General features: G+C 35.6%; 1 protein-coding gene across 3 annotated transcripts in view; it reads left to right on the plus strand.

The window, feature by feature from the left end:
- Positions 1-15495, plus strand: part of LOC118183175 (uncharacterized) — a 228045-nt gene that overhangs the window by 19081 nt on the left and 193469 nt on the right. For 2 of the 3 annotated variants that reach the window (XM_085809158.1, XM_085809157.1), the window contains exon 1: positions 1072-1305. The exons of the other annotated variant lie outside the window; for it this stretch is intronic. The gene's annotated coding sequence lies outside the window, so the exon portion shown is untranslated. Of the gene's footprint in view, positions 1-1071; positions 1306-15495 lie in introns of those variants that run through there. 3 annotated transcript variants of the gene reach the window in all.

Here is a 15495-nt window from a genome sequence, read left to right on the forward strand (position 1 = left end):
AAGGTGTGAAAAACATTACTTTTTACTAGTTGAATAAACATTAATAAAAATGATTACGTATTAAATTATTATTAAGGAAATGAGATTTTATGCCGTTTGGATTGGCAGCAGTTTCCTGTTTAACTAAGCTGAGGTTTGCTTTTACCAAAAATGGAAATAAAAGCCCCTGAAAGAACTCTTCACGCGTTTCAAATTTTCCGTATTCCTATATAAACGCGCTGCTCTCTTTAAATTGTCACTTTAACATTTGTTCTACAGATCTGTCCTTCCTTCCCGAGCCTAGAAATAATATAGATATATTCCTCCCCCAGCCTGGAATAATAATAAAGACTGAATTTAATTTGTTTTTAAATAAATGGTGATTCTAAACTATGTTGTTAATACATATATTAATCATTTGTTCATTTGCTTTAATTCAAGTCAGTTTTAATTGGAGTATGAAACGTGAGAAATTTAATATTTGTTACTTCACTGCGAAATACTCATTTCGATGAAAACGCTCGGCACTTGGATAAATACATCAGAAAATTTCGCTGTAATGACTGCTGTCTAGTAAAGTTGCAATCATTAATTAGTGAGATACATATTAAGAATCGAAAATCCTGCAAGACGTGAATACTGTATGCATTCAACTCATGGCGTAGCTCTTACATGCTCTCAATATACAAACTCAAACGTATTCGTGATAAGCTTCGAATGTAGCCAGAACACGGGTATATAAAATCATAACAGAAATTACTTCGCTTAAAAAGAGCGAACTATCGTGTTTTTTATTTGCGTATTGAAAGCAGCACTCAAGTTTGGATATTTCAAGATAAAAATAAAGTTATAATAAACGTTTGTCTTCTAAGATGTCTACTTCCCCTTTTGCATCAAATTTCTGTTCTATCCTTTATCACCATGTGCCAGAAACAAACCTGGCGCCCTTTGCATGCTCACGAAGCGTTTTTCATTGGCCGTTGATGACATCACTGGAAGAAACACCGCCTCCTCGCTATTGGTCAAAGATGACATCACGCATTCAATTTGAAGCGGATGACGTAAAGTTTATGGCGGTCGGCGAAATACGGAGATTTTTGAATCGCTAGTGTTGTTATGTTGTGGTCGTGAAGAGAAAGATTTCGCTGTTTCACAAAGGGGAACGGCCCTAAGTTGACCTTGGAGGGGGGGAGGGAGTAGGTTTTTTTTTTTCTGTCTAACTTATTAAACAAGACATTAGTTTGATTGATGGAAAGGTGACCTCCATTGCAATTGCAGACGACTTCAAGCGGTTCGCTTTTCTGCTTTTGACGTGCGCTGCACACGGTGAGTTTAAAATTATTTTTTTAATTAATAAATTTGTTAATATTATTTATTTTCTGTGGATTTGCAACTGTTCATTTATTTAGCATAAGCGTATTTGTGGAAATTCTTACATATTTTGGGAAAATGTGGGAGTTCTATTTATTGATCAAAATGTATAAAAATAGAACGTGCAGACGATTTTTCTCGCTGATTGTGTACATAGGAATGACAGTTTTAAATCGTTACACCTACATGTGTCAGGTACATTCTTTTTTATTTTTATATATTCGTGAAAAATAATGTAAAATTTTATTCTACCATTTTTGATTATTTCTACGCTTTTAAGCATTCCTTTGCATTCAAATTGCAGTATATACTATTTACAACGCACGTGGGCACTTCGTTATATTTACTGTTTTAACAGAGTAGGGAAATTGCAGTTTTAAGTGTTTGTTCAAAATAATTTAAACGCTCTTTAATTTATGAATATTTAATTTTTTCTTATCAGTATTTCAAATCTATCAAAAATTAACTCTCAGTTTATTGGCTGTTAAGTGAAAAGATTAGTTAGTGGTATTCTTTGTATAATGCCAATAAATTAGTATTCTTTATTTAATGCCAACAAAGGTAGGAGATGTGTTTTGAGTCACTTTTGAAATATTCAGTATAAATGTCATAACATAGTTATGGTTTTCCAGTTTAGTCTTTCTGTTGTACGTCGCTGGATTTAAGATGGCAAAAGATTATTTATTTATTTTTTTTTTTTTTAAAGGGAACGCACTGTAATTATCTTCGTGTTATTCATTATTTATAGCATATATTCCATTGTTTTTAATGAAAAACTCTAGAATACTTTATATTTTCTAAGCAATTATTTCCTTTTCTTATTTTAGGGTTGTAATTAAAAATGCAAAGATGTGCATTTAATGTTAATTTACAAATTTGTTTAGTTAAACTGGAGCTTTAAAAGGTGATATTTAAAGATAAGAAGAGTAAATTATTTTATTGTAATTTGTTTCGGTGTATCGCGATTATTTCGTCATCTTGGATTTACTATTAGAAATGCTCTGGGTTCGACGATTGTGAGCTAATATAGAAACCAGGAGATAAAATATGTGAAAAATTGCATTATAAACAATGTTTCGCAGATTTTGCTCATGCAGCGTACATCAAATCGTAATTCTTAATTCTTGCATCGTTAATTTTGAAGAAGTTAACGGAATGACTGTTCTATCCGTTCTTGACTCAGAAGATGACTGTTCAAGATGTTGTCAGACTCAGAAGATGTTGTCAGAAGATGAGAACAGTCATCAACAGTCATCTCCGTCTGTATAAACGTTACGTCTCATATATTGATTGTTATTAATTCGTTTACTGGGAAATTTACTGTCACTGTTTTGTCAACACAAATTTATTGTCCCAAGAAAACGCGTAGTATTATTTCTATTACACTAATGTTATAAGCCAGCGTTTTATATTATTACAAAAATCTCGTAGCAGCAGAAGTGACTGCTCGAAGCAACTGCAGGAAAGAATTATAATCGATCATGTGAGGGAAAGAACTGAAAATTATTTTTAAAATGTTTTTTTCTTCTTAAATTTATTTGTTTCCGAGCTATAAATGCAATCATTTCATAGTATTTATCGACTGCACTTAATGTATTTAACCGTCTCATTATCAAGAATAGCTAAACGCAGTGCCTCGGAGATTGCAGGTGCGTGGATTTTGCACCTTCCAGAACGGGGAAGTCCCGTTCCTGTTTTGAGGCTTTACAGCCCGAGGGATATATCTATAAGTCACCCACCCCTTTTCTGCAGCCAAACATCTCAAGAGGATTTTCGGCTCTCCAATGATTTAAGTGCCCCCATGCTGCACTGTTGCTACACGCTCGCAAACATCTGAACCTGCCGTGAAATTCGAACCAGGACTCAAACGATGCGGCAGCTAGTAGCACTAACCACTGTACCAATCATGGCAGCGTATTTAGAACTACAAAAACGAGAAAAAGTATCTTGAACATTCGAAAAACGTAAGTAATTTTAATAAATCAAATAATGACGTCAAAGATATTATTGATTCAAACACATTTCACCTTCAAATGAAGAAAAAAAGATAATATTTTAAGGTCTATCGAATCGAAAAACTGAATACTGTAAAGGCCCTTATTTTCGCGAGGCTTTAATTTTCGCGAGCCCATCGTAATCGCGAAAATTTAAGCCTCGCGAAATTCTTCTTTTTTTTTTTTTTTTTTTTTCCCCGCCTCAAATAATAATAAAAAATCAGAAATTATTCACTTACCCAAAATTTAATGATTTTTGCACAGTTAGAAGCTTTTTCTTGACAACTTTCTTTCATATAACTATTTTTTGAATAATATACAATTATATTTCTCGAATATAAAACAATAAAATTAATAGAAGGCAGCTCATTTACTTAGAATACTATTTATACCAGCTTCTTTGAAGCCATTTAAAATTACCTCATGTTTGGCTTCAATACCGTTAAATATGCGCACAAGCCAAGAAGCGTGAATCGTTTTTAGTCGTGATATTCTCAAGTCCACAGATTCTTTTTCCTCTAGAAATTGAAGCTCATTAGAATACCACTCGATGAACTCATTCTTGAGCAAACGCTTGAACTCGCCATTTAGACGGGAATCGGTGGGTGGGGGGCGAACTTTTCGGACAAAAGGAAATTTCTTAAAGTGCTGTATGCAAAAGATATATTTGTGGAATTTTTCAACTTTCTTAACTTTACTTAGGTACTTTTGAAATTTTTCAACTTTCGGTTCTGTTCATATAAAATTCGCGAAATTTTCAGCTCGCGAAATCACAGATATATTCATTTTCGCAAAAATTACAGCCCGCGAAAATAAAGGCCTTTACAGTAATGAAAATAATATTAATTCATGATGCATACATACTACAAGGGCAGCGACTACAAACTATTGAAGACCCAGGTTCGCTTCCCGCGACAAAGAATGTTTCTCCTAACTTTTCTTAAAGCTGCATGGTATAGAAATTGTGCGTGCAAAAATATAGCTGCGCGAAACCCAAATGTAGCCTCACGATGCATTATTTGCATTGTTATTAATGCTAAGAGCCCATTATCGACCGTATACATGGGAAGTAAAAGCAACTGTGCAGCTTTACAAAATTCAGCGTGCCGCCGCGTATCTTAGGAGGGAAGGCTAAATGCAAATGATACTAAGTAATACAATACCATGGTCTGTATACGCAATCTAGTTTGTCTGGGCAAAGCAAAATCTGATAATGGAAACATGTCAACCTATATTTATTGCAGCGTCCTTATATTGCAAATATAAATATTCAAGATCATAGAAAGAAATTTGATGTTAGGCGATGCGCAAACAAATGCATCATTCATCCAAGATTATTCTTTGAATGAGATGTACAATATATAATTATTTGAATCTTCTTTTATTAATTACGCTGACGGTATGCATGTATGTAGAAATTAAATGAATTATTTTTTCTTATTTCAGTTCTTGTTTAGTTATTAAAACTAATAATATTTCATTTTACCTAATCGAAATGCTTTAGGAGAGAGAGCATCTTGTTGCGAATTACGAATTATTTCCTATGGATATGTTTTACATTAAGAAAAGACTTATATCATTATTGTAAAAAGATGGTTAAGTTCATTATTTTGTATATTATAAGTATGAAATTATTTTTGGAGCGATTTGTTTCATGTAATGCTTTATATACTCGCATTTCGTGGTTTCACATTTTACCTTTAAATTTTTCTGTAACTAGTTAATGACATTAAGCTTCAACACTATTTCATTCAATCATTTCTGAAGTTCTCACTTAACTTCTTAAGATTTCGACCTTCACATGAGTTTTGTCGATCAATTTGAATTCTATTCTTTACCAGCAAAAGCAATTTCGAAAACAAAGGGAATTTTCGAATCGATAATTTGATACAAGTTTCAGTTTTAGACTACTCCGAATTTTTCTTTTGCCATAATAAATACCAATAAATGTTTTCTTTGGTGAAAATACTTAAGTTTTCTAACATGACTTAATACGAGGAGAAAAAGAATAAATGTAATTTTAAAATTAACTTGCTTCTTAATTCGCGAAAGTCCCACCAGTGGCCGAGCGGTAAAGTCTGAAGACTGGTCATTTGGTCAACGGTTCGAATCCTGGCGAACGGGCTAGCTGCATGGGCTTTTTCGTGCTTTTCTCCATGTGTAACGTTTATACGAGTCAGTTTCCATTAGAAAAGCCTCCACGAAGGCATCCCTCCATTTAGACAGATAGCCCTTGAGTGCTTTGTTATAATCAAGTAAACCTAACCAAAACTTAGTCCAAGGGGAAAAAAATAATTGCTATGGTATTTCCCATCGGGCCCCCCATTTCAGTTTTTATCCAATAACTAATTGAATCTTTTTTTCTGATTAAAAATATAAATGTTTGATTATGATTAATGTATGTAACAATAAACAGTTTCAATTCTTATTGATTTTTTAGTGTAAAAAAATACGTTAAAAATAACGGGATTTTTTTTGTTTGCGGAAGAAATACTCGTATATTTCCAGTTCTTCTTTCGAAGGTAATCGGAAAAAAATACCATTATCGTCGATAGAACCAAAACCAACTTATCAAACAGAAAATCCATTTAAGGAAAGGGCGAAAGTGATAAGCTTATCGATATTAGAATCTACCTTAAGAATTGATCATATTATGATCAATTCTTAAGGTAGATTCTTAAGATTCTTAAGGTTGTTCTTAAGGTTGTTAAGGTAGATTCTTAAGGTTGTTCTTTATCCACAAAGTTACATAAAATCCATAAAATCGATCAATCCCCCCCTTTCCATTTTATTTATTCAGTCGAACCCAATTTATTCGAAATAACCAGAATATAACTTTTTGGAATGATAATTTTTTATGTTGCCCATAATCAGTAGCAGTTTCATAAAAAATGGAAAGGGGCCATTAATTTTTGACAATATTGTTATTTTTAACATATTTTTGCATAAAACGAACTGCAAAATTTCCCTTTTAAACTTTTTTATTTTCATGTAAATCGCATAAAAGTACGCACTTCATAATGTACTCTAAAATTTATTGCATTATCTTTATTGCAGCTACTCCTTTGAAAAAATTAAACCGATAGCATGTGAATAAAAGAAATATCGTGATGAAAAGTAATATATAATTATTGTCGTTTAATTGTTCAAGCATTAAAAAAGGAAAAAAAAAAAGCGACTTTTAAAAACATAAAGGAGGACTAATTCTTAATATTTCACAGATACCGTTACGTTTCTAATTAAAATGAATATTATCTGGGATATTGTGCGCTGATAAGAATAACCAAAAATTCACGTGATTTGAAATAGGGTAACCTCTAAATCCTTGATGTTTTCGTTTATGGTAGCTTATTCACTTTCAAAGAAGTTTACTGTAACAAAGAAAACTGTAATAACTCTGAAATGGATTTGAATGATACTTGAATGCCGTTAGCCTAAACAGAAATACTCCACTAGACTATATTTGCATTTAATATATTTACAAGAAAGATCTGACAAACTTCAATTCTCATTATGTTTGAAAACATATATATTGAATCTCCCCATCACAGAGTATATAGTAGTAAAAAATTAGCAGCTAAATACTGTAAATAACTAAAAATACGATTATTACAACGATTTCTGGTGATGGAGTGTTATTTCGTAATTTTTCAGAATTTCAAGTTACTATTTATCAAATTCCAAGGTAATGTACCCTCAAAACGAAAGTGTTAACTAGTAAACGAATAAATTAACAGAATAAATAAAGCAGAACCTTAATTTGTATGCATTTCTTCTCATGTGTAAGTTTTGCCGGGGGGTTGCTGCAAGCCTAGTCCACGAATTGGCTATTTATTGCTCGCTCCATGGCATCTATGTGGGCGTTTTCGTGGTTTTCCCCATGTGTAACGTGAATACGAGCCAGTTTCCCTTAGAAAGTCCTCCACGACTCCAGGCATCCCTCTCCTTAGGCAGATAGCCCTCGAGGCTTTGCCATAATCACACACACACCATGGAAGCTATGTTTGGAGTATCGTTCAGCTGGAGACCAAAAGATTATAGGTTCTGTCTTTAATCGGCAGCAGCAGTTCAGATGAACACGCACTCCACAGCCGCCTTCTACTAGCAAAACATCGCGATTAATAACTTAACTAAAGTAAATGAACAACTTGCTCACAATACCAATTATAGATTGCGCCGCGAGACAGGAGAGGTCAAAATCAATTTACGGCTACTAGACCTAAGCGACTTCCGTCGCAGAGGTGAACCGCACGTGGTTGGTCGTTCTGCTGCTGACCCTCGCACACAGACAAAGCAACTGCGTCAAACAAACGTTCACGTAATCACATCCAGTTAACCAATAGCGTCGCAGCAACGCAAATACGCACTCACGTTCCACTCCTACAACCTAACGGCATCATACGCTAGCAGCTCTCAGTCTTTCAACCACGCCCACGAGCTCAAAACTGGTTCGTTCGTAACACTGTGCACTGTGTCTATCAAAATATCGCATCTATTAAATTAAGGTGGTGCGAGCGTCACCCCCGAAACACCATGCTGTGCAAACTGCGAACAGTCACACACATCCAGTTTTAAAGGCTGTGCATATTACCTAAAACCTCGATGAGTTCAGATCACCCCAGGAGTTACTTATGCAGATCGTGTCATCCGCAACAGCAATCTGCAAAAACCGGAAGTAGCGGTGCTAAATCAGTAACTAATAGAAGCAAAGACCATCATTAGACAGTTCTCTGCAGCTATTGCTATGCTGAAAGACTTGATGCAAGTGGTCCTCACCTCCCAAACTGTGGAAAATACAGCAAGGAACGATTCTTTTAATCACGGGTAATTACACCCAAAATGCATGTTCACCTCTGAAAATCGTTCTGTGGAATGCTAATAACATCACAACGAAAATCCACGAGTTTCATCACTTCGTCTGTCAGCACGATACTGATATCTGTGTAATAACGGAAACTCCTGCTACACCCTTTCATAGTCTAAAGCTGGCGCACTTTTCATCCTATAGATGTGACAGACTTTATCACCGAAGCAGCGGAGCTCTGATATACGTAAAATGCACTTTAGACTCTTGTCTTATTTCATCGGTAAACTGAAATGGATATGAAGCTTTTAAAGTGTGTAACAATCTTCCTAAATATGGACCTACTATCTTCTGTGTCATTTACCCCCCCCCCCAGGAAACATTATCACGGATGGGCATATGAACGCTAAGTGCAAATATGCTAACGATATTAGGCGGTGATATTAATGCGAAACACTCAGACTGGTTTTGCCGTAATACAGACAAAAACGGTCACACAATTCATGACTATATTATGAATAATCCGGTATTTCTGCACGTACCAGAGGAGCTAACGTACCGGCCACATGTCGTTAATATTTTTTATTTCAACAGTGAATTTCCCATGGTATTTGCAATGCACCATGATGAACTGTCTTCTGATCGCATCTTCTCCGTGACTGCATATCTGCGAATTCACAAAAACTAAGACCTCCCCCCAATTAAGGTGACAGACTGGTTTGTTCTACAAAATTACTGCTGCCACAAAGGTAAATATCAGCTCTATGAAATCAGAACCTGATACGATACTGCTGTCATTGTTTTCACGAACTTTTTCAATTTGAATCCCGCAAAGAGGCTACATGCACTGTGTATGGAAATTTAGAAAAGCACAAGCTTCCAGTTCACATCGGAGAAGTCATTAAAGTTAGAAACAGACTTCGTAAAGACTTTAGATATGGGATCAGATCAGAACAATCATGGGAACCTCTGGTAAAAACTGATCATGGGATCCTTTGGTAAAAACGGAAATAAACAGACTAAACAGCGGAATTAGAACCACAATCCAAGAACACAGAGCCGCTACTTGGAATGATAAAATTTCAAATCTTAATTTGAACTGAAATTTCATCTGGAAAGTAGTTAAAAATATAAAGAAACCAAGCAGTCAGAAGAAGCCTCTCAGAGATTCGTCTACACAAATGAGGAGAAAGGGGAGCTATTTGCACAACACCTTTCAGAACAATTGAGTCCCATTGCGCAACCAATCAATCATGAGTCAGAATGAGACATTACCGATTTCCTGGAAAAATGGACTAAGTCGCCAAATTGTAGCAATATTCCAAGCTTCTCTTCACCATTAGAAGTTCGAAACATCATTAATACTTAAACCCAAGGAAACCGTCTGGAATAGACTCCATAAATAACGAAATGAATCTGCCTGACAGAATAATTAGTAAGCTGACTAGCATCTTCAATGCGTGCCTACATAAATCGTACTTTCCCAATACATGGAACCAGGCTAAAATGAACACGGCTAGCCTGATGCTAGACGTAGCCAAAGCCTTTGACCGCGTCTGGCATACAGGACTTATACAAACTCGTACAGATGGAGTTACCCCGCGAAACCGTTCTTATGCTCAGTTCCTTCCTACAGAATAGGATCAAGCAAGGCGACATCATTTCAAGTGTAAGAACTATCAACAGTGGAGTACCGCAGGGTTCGATCTTAGGACCAATACTCTATATTATGTACATTAATTACTTGCCAGACTTCATGATAGACCACATGCCTTACTCGCCTGCTATGCAGATGACACTGCTATCCTGGATAAATCCCGCTGACCAAATCATGCTTTAGCTAAGCTCCAGGAGAAGATCCCAGAAATAGAGCATTGGCATGCCAAATGGAAAACGAGTATATAAGCTGAGAAATCACAAGCGTTGCTTATTCTGCACTAAGGACCAAATCAGTAACAACGTCACTCTCTTCGGTCAACAAGGTAAACCACGCAAATTAACCTGGGAATCACTTTAAATCGTTCTTTCACGTGGACTTATATTGGCAGAGTTCGCAGCAAGGCACTGGGAGTCACTACACGATAATACGCACTTCTTAAAGATCAGATTTCTATCTTTAAACCAGAAAAGGCAAACCTGCATATCGATCATTAGATCGATCTTCACATATACATCGCCAACTTGGACAAACTCCAGTAAAAACGACATTCTGGCTCTCCAGACCAAGATGCTAATAATAACAAAAGGAGCCCCCTACTACGCAAGAAACGAAAGTATCGATGCAGATTGTGAATTATCTTCAAAGAACTAATCAAAAGTTCTACGAAAATGTCTCACATAATAATTATGCGAAACTTGCAAATGTTCTTGCGTACGAGATCTTAGATGAAGATAAGAACATCAGGCCGTTTGCAGTATTCTACTTAAAAAATGCAAAATCACAGTCACAAAATATCACGTGAGTCGATAGCCATTCATTAAACTGCATTTCATACTCAGTGCTAATGTGCTTTGATGAATGTTATGTCTCAAAGACCACTGTTTTCAGTAAATTTAGACTGCATTTAATTTCCTTATCAAACTGACAGGTCATTTAGATTTCTTTAACTGTGTCTTGAACACGATGGATTTTTGAATTTGAAATTTCAGCGAAATTGTACATATTTTTTTGCATGTGCATTAACTGTAAATATTGTACACAGTTTATTGAACTTATGAGTGAAATTACAGCACTACTGACATTTCGTGATCATAAAGAAGCTCTGGATTTGACACAGACATTGATAGCCAATTTTCTGTTCTCTCATCCAGAAGTAAGACCTCAGAGGCAAAGTGCTTCGCGTAACAACCCATTTGTTCTCATCTTTTATGGTGACAGAGTTGTGAAGAACGTTTAAAAGTGAGGCCTCTACTGGGATTCATTGATTGATCTGGTAGGAGCACAGTAACTCTCTACTATGTACCAGAATATGACACCAAAGCACGAAAGCCGCCGGCGAAAGACTATTTACTGCTTCCTTCATGACAGCTGTTGTAAAAGCGTTATGCTGGAGACCAAGAAGTGCCAGGTTCTACACTTGCACGGCAGCATCGGCCACATGAACACTCATTTTACAGGTATCCTTACAGGCGCCGAAAGGAGACAGAAGAGGTCAAAATCAACTAGTGGCTACTAAAATCTAAACGACCTCCGCCACAGTTTTAATTGTTTTTTATTTATTAATTGGTTAGCGACGTATTTATTTTCAGTTAGTGTTTGCAAAAGTTACTAGCGGATTTTTGTCAATATAAACTAAATTAAAAACATTTTCCTTAAAATAAAATAATTTAAAGATTAAAAAAAAAAAAAAAAAAAAAAAAGAGGAAGACATTTATGGTTTGAAAATGGCAGCAGCCAAGATTCAGCAAAATTCTTAAGAACCTCTCTCTCTCTTTTGTTATAAAGAAATTTTCTTCGTACTGCAGGTTAGCGCTATGCAAACAATATAATTTCACCTGATAATTAACGCGATATAGATTTAATGTCTAACACGAATGCTGTGAAAAATTGATCAAAACTGTAATATATCTTACAACAGGTAAATGTAATGAATAAAAATATCATACTGAGAACTGTTAAAATTGCAATTTGCATACCAAATGCAAATAAGTTGCAAAGTATAGTTTTTAAATTGGGTGAAATATGGAGGAAATGATTTGGATAAAGTGGTGAAAATGGCTGCATTAACTAGATTACGGTAAACTGGATCGATATGTAAGCAGTCTGCAAAGAAAACTGGAAACGACTGTGCTGCTTTAGAATTACCCAGTGTTAAAATAAATTAGTTGAAAAATTGATCTAAATTGATGGTTGGAAATTATGTTTCGCAATGCAGTGCTGTTTTGGCGTGTTTCCGAAGTTTCAAAATGCTGCCAAATTTTGTCAGGAAGTTCCATGGAGGGTAAGAAGTAATTTCCATGCCGGTACGAACTACCTCTTAATTACATGCAAAGTTAGTATTTGGAGATCAAAAGCTTCTTATGCATTTTTCTTTTTAACTTCTGGATTCCCTATAGGTATTTTGAAGTGATTTTAACTGATGTTTAGTTTTCAATGTACAGTATCAATTAATTTGTTTCCAAATTAGCCTGGAGATAAAGTTTGGCAAACCTTTCCTACGAGACCGCTTATTTATATTATAAAATACGTATTTATGTCAAAAAGAATGATACAAAGAGAAAAGACGATCTAAAATGAAATGAGTAAAATGGAAATGATCGTTTTTCTAACTCGTTGATTCAATATTATATTTCTATAGAGTTTTTATTTTACCGTATTTCGGTTTAGTAAAGTTCGAATAATCAAGGTTTTACTGTGTTTTCAGAGTATATTTAAAATTCTGTGCATGCTATTGTCTTCTTCCTCTGATGAAGAATTTCAGACCTTTTCAGGATACAATTTGTGGCCTATTTTTTGCCTGTGTCAAACTATAACCCATTTTCCCACTAAACAAACAACAAATACTTAAAACAAGTTTTATTCTTTCCATTTTATACATGTAGTTAATTAATTCAGTTCATGCCATCGAACAATATTTTCTTGTGCTTATCTGATTCTCTTTAAAATGTTCTGGTTAAATTAAGTATCGCTTTAGAGTGCTAAAACTTCTCCATCCCTGATCTAAGGATTGCAATGTCTTTCCTGCAGTATTCTTAATAGTCTTCTCTCATTGATATTTTTATGCATTTTTCTGCACCTTTTCAAAAGTATTTCGTCTTTACTGTATCCTTCAAATATATGGTTGTTATTTCCTTATACCAGAAATTTAAAATTGAACAATATTTTTTGGTCGACTAAATTTTGTAGTGTTACATATCGAGCTCTCTGCATCCACTCCTTTTTTGGTGTAGGCCGTAATATTACTGAACCATCAGCTGTCATATAATAGTTTAGTAGTATTCCTTTTTATTTATATAGAACTATTTCAAATACATTGCTGAGGTTTTTTGGCAGTGGCCAATATACATAAAAGATTCTCTTCCATGTAATGCTTCCCAAGGCTAGATATTACAGTGGATGGACAAAAATATGGAAACATCTTGTGAAATGCATGTTTGAAAAGAAAGATTGATTTTAATGAAATATGTAGGTGGCGCTGGCGTTTCTGGCTACTGACGCCACCTATACAACTTCGTAAATGTGCTAAACAGTTCAGTTGTTGTCGGAGTACTGTTATGTGAGGTTGTCATTGCATTATGTCAGAGTTAACAGACATCGAACGTGGGCAAATTGTTGGAGCACGTATGGTAGGTGCTTCCGTAAGCAAGGTAGCCGAGGTGTTTAGTGTTTCAAGAGGTACTGTATCGAAGATTTATTCCGCATATTTGAAAAGCGGAAAAACATCATCTGCTAAATCACAGCGCGGACGAAAGTGTGTCCTGAGTGATCGTGACAGACGATCATTAAGGGCAATTGTGACGAAAAATAAGAAGACCACAGCTGCAAAAGTTACTGCTGAAATGAATGTTGTGTTACCGAACCCTGTGAGTACCAAAACAATTAGAAGGGAGCTTCATAAACAGGGAATTGCTGGCCGTGCTGCAACTGAGAAGCCACTCATCAGTGATGCTAATGCCCGTAACAGGAAAAGGTGGTGTTTAAATCATAAAGCCTGGACTATAGAGCAGTGGAAGCGAGTAATATGGTCTGACGAGTCTTCTTTCACATTGTTTCCCACTTTTAGCCGAGTTTACGTCTGGAGAACGCCATCTCAGGCCTATAATACAGACTGCTTCTTGCCAAGAGTGAAACATGGCGGGGGTTCTGTTATGGTTTGGGCAACCATATCGTGGTTCTCTGCTAGCCCCATGATAACTGTGTCAGGGCACGTGACTGCCAAGACTTATGTGAACATTTTGGCCGATCAAGTTCATCCCATGGTACAAACTTTGTTCCCCGATGGTGATGGTGTCTTCCAAGACGACAAATTCCCTGTTCACACAGCTCACATTGTCCAGGACTGATTTTCTGAGCACGAGGATGAGTTGTCCCATATCCCCTGGCCACCACAGGCACCAGACCTGAATATTATCGAACCTTTGTGGTCTACATTGGAACGGAAAGTGCGTTCTCGTTATCCACCGCCAACATCGTTATCTGAACTTGCCACCGTTTTGCAGGAAGAATGGTATAATATTCCCTTGGCAAACATACAGGAACTGCATTTATCCATTCCGAGAAGGCTGCAAGCTGTTTTGGATGCCAACGGGTTTCCTACACCATATTAAGCAAAGAAACATGTTTTTTTAAAGGTGTTTCCATATTTTTGTCCAACCCCTGTAAATCTGCGTCTTTTAAATGAAATCTCGTACACTTTTCGCAAGTATTATCACAATAATTTTCCGTGATAGATTTCCACAATCTCTCTGCTACATTGTTTTATATGACTGTGGATTAATATTTCTTTTTACTGTATCGTATTTGTTTGTATATGTGGTAATGAAATTAATTGCATGCTAGATACTGAATGAAACTGTTGGAATCCTACCATCATCTTCTTCTGACTAAAGATTCCAATATTGTAGTTAACATTTATTTCACTATTTCATAACATTTATTGTTAACTTCTTTGCATTTTCGATGCCTTAAAAATATGTTGATAAGTTAGTCAAATTTCTCCTGCGTTTGAATCAGTCTCACAGAATTAGGTCAAAATTAGCTCTTTCGTTCACCTTTGGCCTAGGAAAGGAGGGCTGTTATACTTTTCTTCGGTTTGATAAAATTCCAGGTAGCTTCTTTCAGTAATTCATATAATAAGATTTGGCAAACTTCTTAAAATTTCCTAACATCCATAGAATATCTGTTTCAGTAAATTTGGTTATCCTATCAGAGAGAGTACAAAAGAAGTGATGGTTGTGTGAAAATTCAAATTTCTGTATAGTACAATTTATAGTCGTGTTTTTTTATTTATGTATTTGGACGCGAAGCCGCGTGTATTTAGACTGAGTATAGAACTACAGAGATCTTTGGCAGAGATCTACAGAGACAGTATTTAACCCAATAATATTCTAACCCAACCCGACGAAATTCTGCTTTAAATTTTGATTTCTACTGTAATGGAATATAATTCATCAAGGCTGACGCTTCGCTATACGGATTTTAATGGATTATTCTTACTGAAGTGACAGAATGTTTTTAATAATGCTTTCTATCGAATGACCTTCCCCTTCCTCGTACTTCTACGTCTTTAGCAGTTACGCCAAGCTGTCTGTCCCGTAGGATATCCTATTCACTCTTAGAAAGGAAGTCCATTTATTCTATCTTTGCTGGAATATCTTGCTAATTAGTAATTTGGAATGAGTCATAGA

Source organism: Stegodyphus dumicola, chromosome X2 (genome assembly GCF_044657685.1).
Source record: "Stegodyphus dumicola isolate Sdum_Otavi_A_Nest chromosome X2, ASM4465768v1".
Taxonomy (NCBI): domain Eukaryota; kingdom Metazoa; phylum Arthropoda; class Arachnida; order Araneae; family Eresidae; genus Stegodyphus; species Stegodyphus dumicola.